General features: G+C 39.2%; 1 long non-coding RNA gene across 1 annotated transcript; it reads left to right on the top strand.

The window, feature by feature from the left end:
* The first annotated feature begins 871 nt into the window (after window positions 1-871).
* On the top strand, window positions 872-4,400 carry LOC137033035 (uncharacterized). The gene is made up of 4 exons (XR_010896795.1): window positions 872-1,147; window positions 2,242-2,270; window positions 2,403-2,473; window positions 3,750-4,400. It is a non-coding gene; the product is annotated as an uncharacterized lncRNA (long non-coding RNA).
* The last annotated feature ends 7,401 nt before the right edge of the window (window positions 4,401-11,801 follow it).

Below are 11,801 nucleotides of genomic sequence, written 5' to 3'. Positions count from 1 at the left end.
AAATGGAGAGTATGTGCCATGCACGGCACGCTGCGAAAACTGCAGTCCCTCATGGCCTTTGCTATATTCCTTGCATTATCGCGTAGCACGACATGCACCTTCTCTTCAGGTATGTCCCAAGCTTGCAACATGTCTTTGTATTTAGCGACTAAAGCCTCAGCAGTGTGTGCGCCAGAAAATTCTTGGGAGTGGAGAATCACTTGCTTCTTTTCAAACTCTGCAGTTATCCACTGCGCTGTCAAACTTAGCATTGACATAGGGGATACGCTAGAGCTCCAAATATCAGTTGTGAAACTCACCGCAGTCACATTTTCGTGAAGGAGACTGTGTATGTGGCTGTAGACAATTTGATATAACTCTGGAAGAGCAACGTCGGTAAAATATTTGCGCCGTGGCAGTTGATAACGGGGTTCAAGATGTGCTAAAAGGCGTTTAAACCCAATGTCTTCCGTTACTGACAATGGCTGGTTGTCAATGCAAACAAATTCCATTATCTTCTTGGTTATATCCTTAGCTCTCTTGCTGTCTGGTGTGTAAAGTTCATGTTTTTTCAGAATGTCTGTAATGGATGGCTGAGTGAGAGTCGTATTACTAGTTGTTACCGTTGCCTTTTTTGCAGTTGCCAGTTTTTCATATTCAGCATAAGTCTCGCGGTGGCTTGTTCTCAGGTGCCGAATCAGGTTCGTCGTATTGAACGTTTTGGACAATACTCCTCCACGAGAGATTTCTTTAGAACATACACGGCAAATCGCGAATTTTTCATTGTTTCTCGCAACGTCATACACTGTAAAAAATGATTTTTTGAACTTGTAAATAAAGATAGCATAATTTAAGTATATTTTACAAACAAATCCTATTTTGTCTTTTTACTTCAGAATGTCATGTTTAATTCAATAAACTACTTGAGGTTTCGTTTTATTTTATTGTGCTTAAATACATAAGTAAATGTAAATGGAAATCCCCAAGTAATATTTACTTAGTATCTTGTCGTAAAATGAACTAATGCAAAAAAATGACAAACGCAAGTAAAACTTACTCCACGAAGCAAGGCAATCTATGCGCATGCGCTCTTGGTCCCCGAAGTGGCGCGCAGAGGAAGAGGAAAGCAACGGAAAATTTCCTGGAAGGACGATTTGATTTTTACACGGTAAGTTATAAAATATTTGTTTATTTAGTTATGTTTCCAGAGAAGTATAGAGCAATTAGGCTGTCTGCAGTTCGGGTGGTTAAAGAGTTAACGCATTAACTGTTATAGTCGACAGAGTTGAGTTTGCTAAAGAACCGATTAGCACAAACATCCGTTATTAGCAAACGGCATATGTGTCGAAAACAACTGACTTGTATTTTACAGTGAAGTTTAAAATAAACTTTGCCGGACGAGAGCGGCGCGACAAATGCCAATAGAAGGGCGTCTGTTTATTCATCTGTGTGAATAAATAATTGTGTCCTCATGTGCTATCTGAATTATAAATACAAGTTTTCTAATTAGAAACTGGACATGTACAGCATCGGAAGTCAAATTTACGAACCCGGAATGATACCCGAGCCCTGAGATGGGTGGCCATTAACTTTAAACGCGACTGAGAAAACCACTAATACCCCATTAATCCACATCAACTACACTGCTTTGTCTTATTTATAAAATAGATAAGCATTTGATGCATATCAATCAAGTAAAACAGAGATTATACTCCCTATTGAAGCTATACAATAGTGATACATTTTCTAGTGTATGTGTTCAGACAGCCTTAAAGGGATAGTTCACCCAAAAATAAAATTTCTTCACCCTCAAGTTGTGCCAAACCTGCATACATGTCTTTCTTCTGCTGAACACAAAAGATATTTTGAAGAACATGGGTAACGTTAACCAAACAGTTGATGGACCCCATTGACTTCCATATGAAAAAAAATAAATAAATACTACAGAAGTCAATGGGGTCCATCAATTGTTTGGTTATCAAAAATTTTCAAAATATCTTCTTATGTGTTCAGAATAAAGAAATTCATACAGGTTTGGAACATCTTGAGGGTGAGTAAATTATGACATAATTTTCATTTTTGGGTGAACTATTCCTTTGACTCTACCAGATGATTGAAAATGTATTGTTGATAGGCTACTTACTTGAATGCAGTTTTTCCTAAATAAATTAACTGTTCAAATTTCAAATCAAGTATATTTATTCAAATTTTATTAAAAGAAATCTATTTCTGACATTAACATTTCTAACATATGTTCCACAGATTGCACTCACCGTTCAAGCTCATGCAAGGTAAGTTGGCAATACTTCTTACAGCCTATGCAACACTGATTAAGCTTGCAGTATTCACTCTGCCAGGACATGTATATAGTTGTATGTAGATGGCTGTTAATGTTCACTGCAATTTACTTTTATTTTTAACAGCAAGTTGAAGATAAGCGAGATGCTGTTATTTGCTGGGAGAATCATCTGAGGAGCTCATTGAAGCCTACCAGGTACATTAATAGATTAATTCAAATTTTGTTTTGACTTAGCATATGTACAGTACTGCAGAAGTCTAGGGCACATTAGTATTTTCATCCCCCCAAATTTTTTTTTACTTTTTATATCTTTGTGCTTTAGTTTGGCATAAAATATCAGTTTACATTCCTAAACATTTATTTTGCCATTATTTTTAATAATCCAGTGAGATTTTTGTATGCACAGGGAGTCTGACAACAGTTGGTGCTCCACAGAAGATCTGGTCTCACCATCATTGAGTCTGTCTATTATAACATGAAGAAAGAAATGAAGCTGAGAATAAATGCGTAAATTAAGAAAAACTGTGGCAATGTCTGCAAAATGTAAAAAAAAAAAAAACATGCAAAGCTATCTGAAAAACAATATCAAGTGTACTAGGCCAAAAACTGTTTTAAGTGCAAAGGGTGATCACACCAAATATTGATTTAATCAATAGAAGGTAAATGAAAATCAATTTATGAAAGCATTTTAAAGGCATCCTCACTTTACAGAATTTTTACACAAGTGCCTAAAACCTTTTACAGTACTGTAGCTTTGCAGGTATTTTCTAATCGACTTGCAGATACAGCTCTTCTGGATTTAGTCTGTCATAGTCCCTTTTCCCTCTTTCTTCATGTAATTACAGATTTAAAGGTGCTAAAGAGGATGTTTTGTTTTATACATTTTTGCAATATTACTTGAGACTGTCTTTACTAACTGATAAAGACTATTTATTAGGTGCACTGAAAGTAATAATATTAATATACATCATCTGTGCACGAGGTAGGGCCTTAAAAACATCAGCCAATCGCGTAAACGATTGGCCCTCTGGCTTGTCAATCACTGCCATGACGTTCCTTGTGAGAGACGAGCGCGGCTGCGCGCTCCAGTAACTTTCCACACTCCACAGGCGCCGCATGCAATGTTTTTGTCAGGAGACAGGAGTAACAACTGCAGATTATGAGTTACCTGCGGTGAGTCCGACATAATGAATCCACTAACACAACACAGCGAATGCCGGTGGTAAACACTCGTGTTCCAATACTCGTGCACGAGTTTTGGGAGGCGTTCCTTTGTTCTTACGCATGCGCTCATTTCAAAAACTCACTAACAGTCTTTGGATTCTCAGTCGACGAAAAAATCCTCTCTATCACCTTTAATGATGTCGAGACCAAATCTCTGTGTGTGGCACTTATCACATAAAATTAAAGAGAACATTCAACTTACTGTACAGTATTATAACCACTTTGCATTTATTTGTGTATTTGACAGGATGTCAGCAGAGACATGATTAAAGATTGCTTCACCAGTCATGTAACGAAGATCATTGAACTGGGCAGCACTGCAGGAGAGGAAGATGCCAACACAGCTGACATCGTTATCGTCATTGAGGGAACTAAGGTGTTGTTTTACTCTGATTAAATCTGAGAGCTTTCTGAACCACACATTGGCAGCAATGTCATTGGCCCTTTTGAGGTCTGGATAAATAGTAAATACATAGTTAAAATAGTGATTGTGACTACAGTGGTTCAACCGTAATATTTTGAAGAGAGAGGTATACTTTTTGTGCACAAAAACAAAACATATTCATTCAACAATTTGAACCATTTCATACCTAGTGAACTCAGTGCAGGATTCCATGTTTACGTCTGGATGCCGGCTCATTTTATTAGCCGCCTCCTGCGTCAGCATCAAACCCATGTGTTGTGCCGCTCACATGTTCAGCTTCGGCCATTACTTATTCGGCATATGGACGTAAACATGGAAGCCTGCATTGTCTCTACCTATGACAATGGTTCAAATTGTTGATTTAAGTCTTTATTTTTGTTTTGTTTTTGTGTACAAAAAGTATTCTTGTTACTTCATAACATGAAGGTTGAACCACTGTAATCATGTTGACTATTTTAACGATGTTTTTACTATTTTTCCAGACCTCAAAAGGTGCAATGACATTGCTGCCTATGTGTGCTTCAGAAACCCTCGGAAGATGAACGAAGGTCGTATGGGTGTGGAATGACATGAGGGTGAGTACTTAATGAGAGAAATTTCATATTTGGGTGAACTTACCCTTTAAACTAACCCCCAAATCTGAGAAACACATTTGAAGTATTTCAAAAATCTTTCTTGGGCTGGATGCTTTAAAGGGTTAGCTCACCCCAAAATTAAATTTCTCTCATTAATTACTCACCCTCATGTCGTTCCACACCCGCAAGACCTTCGTTTATCTTTGGAACACAAATTAAGATATTTTTTGATGAAATCTGAGGGTATCTGATCCACACATTGGCAGAAATGTCATTGCATCGTTTGATGTCCAGAAAGGTAGTTAAATATTTTTAAAATAGTCAACGTGACCACTGTGGTTCAACCCTTATGTTATGAAGTGATGAAAATAATTTTTGTGCACAAAAACTAAACAAAAATAACGACTCGTTTACGTCCAAGTGCCTGTTCATTAGTGGCCATTTCCTGCGTCATTCTGCTTATGTGTTCAGCTTCGGCCAATACTGAGTTGCTGTTCGGACATAAACAAGGAAGCCTGCACTGAGTTCACTATGTATGACAACGGTTCAGATTGTTCAATAAAGTCATTATTTTTGTTTTGTTTTTGCACACAAAAAGTACTCTCGTAGCTTCATAACATAGAGGTTGAACCACTGCAGTCACATTGACTATTTTAACAATGTTTTCAATTACCTTTCTGGATGTCGAAAGGTGCAATGACATTGCTGCCAATGTGTGGTTCAGAAACTCTTGGATTTCATCAAAAGTATCTGCAAAAAGTCTGCTAGTTGGCCATTTTGTTTGACACTTACACTTTTTGTATTTGCTCATTTGTTCAGCAAGTCTCTAAAAAGGTTTGTTATTTTAAATTAAGTTTGTACTATACTGTACTGTTTCAAAGAAACATTGTAATGCAGTGTAATGAATAAGTAAGTGTTGTATGTAAGATCACAGTTAAGCATCTCACGTTAAATTGTTGAGCTCTGTTAAACACATTGAAACATCTGTGATAGGATAAAGATGCTGAACCACTTTGGCCATGTTTTTGGCCGACAGCAGTTAATCTTAATGAATGTGTCCATTCATTTTTGTCCATTTGTTTTATCATTGCCTTTGTTTAATCTGTTTTTTGAAGAGTTTAATTCAAATAAAAATACTCAAGGAAAATGTCTGTTAGTGTTGTTTTTACTGAAAACATCAGTAGTAATACATCACAAATTATATTAAGTAATGTTTAAATAATATTTGAAGTAAAGGTTACTCGGGATAACTAAGAAAGATAACTAGGACTCTTAAGTAAAAGAAATGCAATAAATCCTAATACATTTATAAGCATTACTTAAGTAAAATTTACAAACAAAGAGTCAATAAAATTTACTGGGAATTCCCAAGTAAACTTAACTTAAAATTGTCTAATTAAAGCTACTAATAATTATGTTTAGGCTTTTACTTGGCAATTTTTTGTAAATTTACTAGCCTTTTCTGAGTGAAAAAAATGTCCAAGCTTTTTTCAAGTAAATCCTACTCCAAATTTTTTACAGTGTAGAAATTCCACACAGGTGACGACATGACTGCAGCGCTATGTTCCCGCGCGTCCTCACACTCACTGACGTCATCAAATTGCGATCGGTTCGTGAGATCGGCCAAGTTAGTGAGTACCGATCGAGTCATAAAATATGATTATCGGCCGATACCGATCTCGGGCCGATCGATCGGAGCATCCATAATATATATATATATATATATATTAGGGCTGGGCAAGTTAACGCGTTTTTATCGCGTTAATGCATTAATTAATTAACGCCGACAATTAGTTTATCGCGCGTTAACGTACTTTTTATTTTGAAAGTCCTTTGCTCACTGCGTTTGAATACACATAGATAGACTAAAACCGAATACAACGCAAACCATGGGTCACAGGAGGGGTGGGATGTTTATCAGTAGGCTACTGGCTGCTTGGGATGAGCGTCATCACGCGTCTCAACCAATGAAAGCATTTGTTGTGTGCCTAAGAGAGCTACAGCGCGAACCCCCCCCCCCAAAAAAATTAAGGGCTATATGAAGGACTGAGAATTGACTCCGCTTCGAGTCGTGACCGAATCACCACCTCAGGTGTGCAATATTTTTCTAATAATTCAACGGCCCGTCGTCAATTATTCCTAACTGGAATCACAGCTTAAATAATGTTTTGACATCGACAACCCAAGTGCATTTTACCTCAAACTTGCTTCTAGTTAACTTTCTAAAGTAGCAATCGCTTCTCGGGTCGACATTAACACACTGACAAAATTATATTCAGAATTAAAAATATTTTTATACCACTTTTTAATGTGTGATTGTGTAAAGGTTTTCACGAGATACCAACCTTTCGCGAACTTGCTTCCAACACTCGTTCTCATGGAGGCGCGGTGTGCACGGAGGGGAGGGGCTGTGCGTGCGCGAGTATGTGAGAGAGACGCGTGAGTGAGAGACGCAGGGAAATGAAATGAAGCTGAACGTTTGCTCTATGAAAAACATTGACAAAGAGGAAAACTAAGGACATTTAGTCTATAATTTTATTTTATTTTAGTTAGTTTTGCCAAACACACATTACAGTTTTGGTTAGTTATCGTTTTTTTGTAATGCCTAGTTTTATTTTTATTTCAGTTAACGATGATGTTTTTTCCCACCTAGTTTTCGTTTTTTCATTCGTTTTCGTTAACGATTATAACCTTACTCACCTTTCCGACAACGTTAAGTCGTCTCACCCGACAACTGCGACAATCTCCTTCTAGTGCCGCTCATGCAGGCTCAGCTCAGGTGCCGGTCGCGTGCAGCGCTGCAGCCACGTAAACAGAGTTTGCCCTTCCCCTACTGACTTTCACTTTCGTACGGGTGCCCAAATATGGAAGTGAATGAGGCTTTGCGATTTTTTTATTTATTTATTTTTTTAAATCTAGGCCTACGTGAAATTATGCATCCATTGTACGATTTTTTTTTTTTTTTTTTTTTTTCCACCTCGGAAGGGCAACGTGAGTCGAGAAGGGCATATGGGCAGTTGCCCGGGCAACCTGAGCAACCCCCCTGTGCACGTCCCTGTTCAAATGCTTAACAAAACGCTTCATGTGACCAACAATTCTGTAACGTTACATGTTTATGAAAGCATACTGTGTGGAGATACACAAATGAGCCCAAAATATGAATGCCGCACGTTTATATCTTAAACGGTTTCCTCTCATGTCATCTCAAGAAAACGCTTAATGCACCTAGACTTAGATATTAAAGATACCAAATTATATTTACAAATAAAGCATATGCAGAAAAACGGATGACACCAAAATATAAACTTTCAGTATCACTTAAAATGTAACCATTTTATACATTTTCTTCATAACGGTTTTATAAAGGTAGCTTAGTGTGGTTGTCATTTGTTAAAATAAATATAAAAATACAGTGTGTTCGTGTCCGTCTGTCCGCTGAATTTGACCCATAATCTCTGATTCTCCTCATCTGTGATCATGGAAAAGGGGAATTACAATTACAACAATTGTAGGCCTACTCAATATGCTCGGTTAAGCATCATTTAAACGTTTCCAACAAATAAATGAATCGACTTTTCTCAGTGTGTTAATTACATAGATTTATTTGGATATTCATACGATGATATTCATACGATGGCTGAAGCAGCAGTGAGCGTCCAGCGTGCGACACGGTAAACAGATCAACACTGTAAACGAAATCCTACAAAACTTCAGTGAAAAAGTCTATTCCATATAAACGATACCATTAAAAATGTTAACGTTCCACTTAATGGCAGAAACAAAACAAAAGGTAAGCAAGAATCCGTATTAATTTCAGTACGAGTAATAGACGCCGCCCCGGCATGCAACGAGGTGTGACGTCGGTTCGTATTCTCTATTGCACTTTTGTTCATACAGCAGCACTTTGAAAGAATAAAATTACGCAATACACTATGTAGTGGCCGTTTGTCAAAAAAAAAAAAAAAAAAAACATGAAACTCAAATCAAACTTTCAAACGACAACTTCTAGCATCCTGGGCAGGTAATGTACGCAGGCAAGCAATGAATCTACTTCCAAACTGGATTCAGGATTTTGTGGCTGGTTTATTTGTTCCAACTGAGCAAACAATACAGCATTTCTCACGCTGGTAAAAAACCATATGCCCATCACCCAGATGCCTACAGGTAACTAACTACTTCCTGCCTATATTCACCTTTGCCTGTGCCCACTACTGCCCCCAGGTGTCTAAAGCAAACATTATAATGATTAAACTAACCAAAAATAAAGACTAAACAAACAACAAAAGAATTTTACCAAAATATATTACTAATGTGAGCAAAATCATAATAGTAAACAAATTAATTAACAAAATTACCACTACTGAAAACAAACTAATGTAGCTCCAACACTCCGGCCCCTAATTGTGCTTTATCACAATTACTGAACTCTCAGAACGGAGCTACACACTATGTATTCTAACTATAACAGGCACAGATGTCTTGCTGCACCTGCAAGAAAAAGAGACAGAAAGAGAATGATAGAGACAGATGAAGAGAAAGAGAGAGTCAGTTCATGTGATCACACTGCCGCCTCCAGCAGCAGGCACAGCTTCGTCACAGGCCTCTCTAAGATGCTGGTCTTCGTTTGGAGGCGGACAGAGCGCACAACGCCATTCACATCTGATCTGGCATCCAAAACTTTCCCCATCATCCAAGATCCTCTTGAAGCTGTAGCGTCTGCCACAAGAACAACATCTCCAGGTGCAAGGTTTCTTCTTAGTGCTGTCCATTTTTGTCTCTGTTGCATCAATGGCAGATACTCAGAAATCCATCTCTTCCAGAAGAGTTCCGCCATGTACTGTATCTGCTTCCATCTTTTTCTGACATACAGATCATTTCTTTCAAACAATCCTGGTGGCATAATTGGTATACCTTTCAACAACAGAACGTGATTCGGTGTCAAAGCTTCCAGGTCATTTGGATCATCTGAGGCCCTCGTAATAGGCCTATCATTCAATATTGCTTCGACTTCACAAAAAAATGTTTGGAGTGCTTCATCATCCATGGTCTGCTGTTTAAGGACTGAGGTAAGAACACTCTTCACTGAGCGAATCAGGCGCTCCCAAACGCCACCTTGATGGGAAGCTGATGGGGTGTTAAATCTCCATTCTATGCCTTCCTGAAGAAAGGCTCTTTGAATTTTACGATGATTCAGAGCGGTCAGACTCTCCTTGAGCTCACGACTGGCTCCAACAAAGTTAGTTCCATTGTCAGACCGAAAAGTTGAAACTGGGCCTCGTCTGCAGATGAACCTTCTCACTGAATTTATACAAGAATCTGTATCCAATGTGTATGCTACTTCCAAGTGTACAGCACGACTGGTCATACAGGTGAAGAGCACTCCGTATCTTTTGAGAAGACTTCTGCCTCTCTTAACTTCAATGGGCCCAAAATAATCAATGCCAACATGAGTGAAAGGGGCTTCATCAGGCAACACTCTTTCAGCAGGTAAGTCCGCCATTTTTTGTTCAAGGAGTCTTCCTCTGTTGCGTCTGCAAACAACACAATCTGATATGACCTTTCTGGCAGCAGAGTTTGCATTTATAATCCAATACTTCCGCATTAAACTGGACAACATATAATTTCTTCCAGCATGACCTATCTGCTGATGAATGTGGCGCAGAATTAGTGTGGATACATGCAGGTCTTTTGACAGTATAGCAGGACGCTTGGATTCCACTGGCAGTGAGGCTTTGCTTAACCGACCACCCACTCTGAGAATCTCACCCTCCATCACTGGATCCAATCTGTACAGTGAACTGTCCTTGGATATGGATTTCACACCACTCTGCAACGAGGTAATTTCATCCTTAAACCGTTGATGTTGTACATACCGGATGATTGACAGCTCTGCCCTGATCACATCTTGAGGTGTCAGACTCTGTCCTTTGAGCGTAGCCTTAAAGCTCTGCATTTGGCTTTCCACCTGTTGATGACAGTCTATAGTGTCCATAGTGAGATCAGCAGAGGCATAAAGCTCCTTTCTCTTATGTCCCAATAACACAAGAGTATCCTTGATCTTAAGAAGCCAAGCTACAGCCTTCTGCAATCTCTTCCAAGATGAAAAGTAATGAATCAGGTGGCTCGTAGCATTGTCTGTGTCTTTAACAACAGCATTCACTGTCAAGTCCCTTTTGATCTCAGGGTCAGCGCCAGGAATCCCCTGAAGATCCACATCTAATTTAGGCCACCCATCCTTGAACTTACGAAGGAAATCAGGTCCCATCATCCATCTCCTACTGTTCAGGAGATCTTCTGCCCTCATTCCTCTTGACGCTTCATCTGCTGGATTTTCCTTTGATCCCACATATCTCCATTGATCAACATCAGTTGCCCCTCTGATGACTGAAATTCTGTTGGCCACAAAGGTATAGAATCGCCGGTTTTCATTTGATATATATTTAAGGACTGTTGTACTGTCGGTCCAGAAAACTGACTTCTCCAGCCTAAGTTGCAACTCCTTCCGTAGCATACGGTCTATTCTAACAGCGAGGACTGCAGCTGTTAGCTCCAGGCGAGGAATTGTGGTCTGTTTCAGCGGAGCAACTCTGGCCTTTCCCATCATAAATGCAACATGCACTTTATTATCCACTTCCAATCTTAAATAAGAGACGGCTCCATACCCAACCTCACTGGCATCAGAGAAGTGGTGAAGCTGTACAGTGACAGGGTTGCCAAAGTCATTAGGCTTAATACAACGATCAATCTTAAACTTTGCCACCTTGTGGAGATCTTCCAACCAGCTAGCCCATTGCTTAGCGAGAACATGGGGAATATCTTCGTCCCATCCAAGATTTCTTTTACAGAGTTCCTGCAGTAACAACTTAGCCATCATGCTGAATGGAGCAAGGAAGCCCAATGGGTCATAGAGAGAACTGACCACCGAAAGAATTCCTCTTCTCGTCTGTGGTTGATCCTGTGCTGAGGCCTTAAATCCAAATTGGTCAGTCTCAACATACCATTGTAGTCCTAATGTACGTTCAACAGGAAGTTGATCTGTATCCAAATCCAGCTCCCTCATGTCCTTTGCTCTGTGGCCTTCGCTAACAGAGCGCAACACTGCACGACTATTGCTGACCCACTTTGAGAGAGTGAATCCTCCTTTCTTACAAAGTGCAGTTAAATCCTGAATCATTTTCCTAGCCTCCTCTTCTGAGGCCATTGAACGGAGGCAATCATCGACATAAAAATTGTTTTTCACTGTACTCACAACCTCTAGAGGGAAGTGTTCTGCGTTGTCATCTGCAGTTCTCCTCAAGGC

The sequence above is a fragment of the Chanodichthys erythropterus genome, chromosome 12 (genome assembly GCF_024489055.1).
Source record: "Chanodichthys erythropterus isolate Z2021 chromosome 12, ASM2448905v1, whole genome shotgun sequence".
NCBI lineage: Eukaryota > Metazoa > Chordata > Actinopteri > Cypriniformes > Xenocyprididae > Chanodichthys > Chanodichthys erythropterus.
This window is presented reverse-complemented; position numbering and strand designations above follow the sequence as displayed.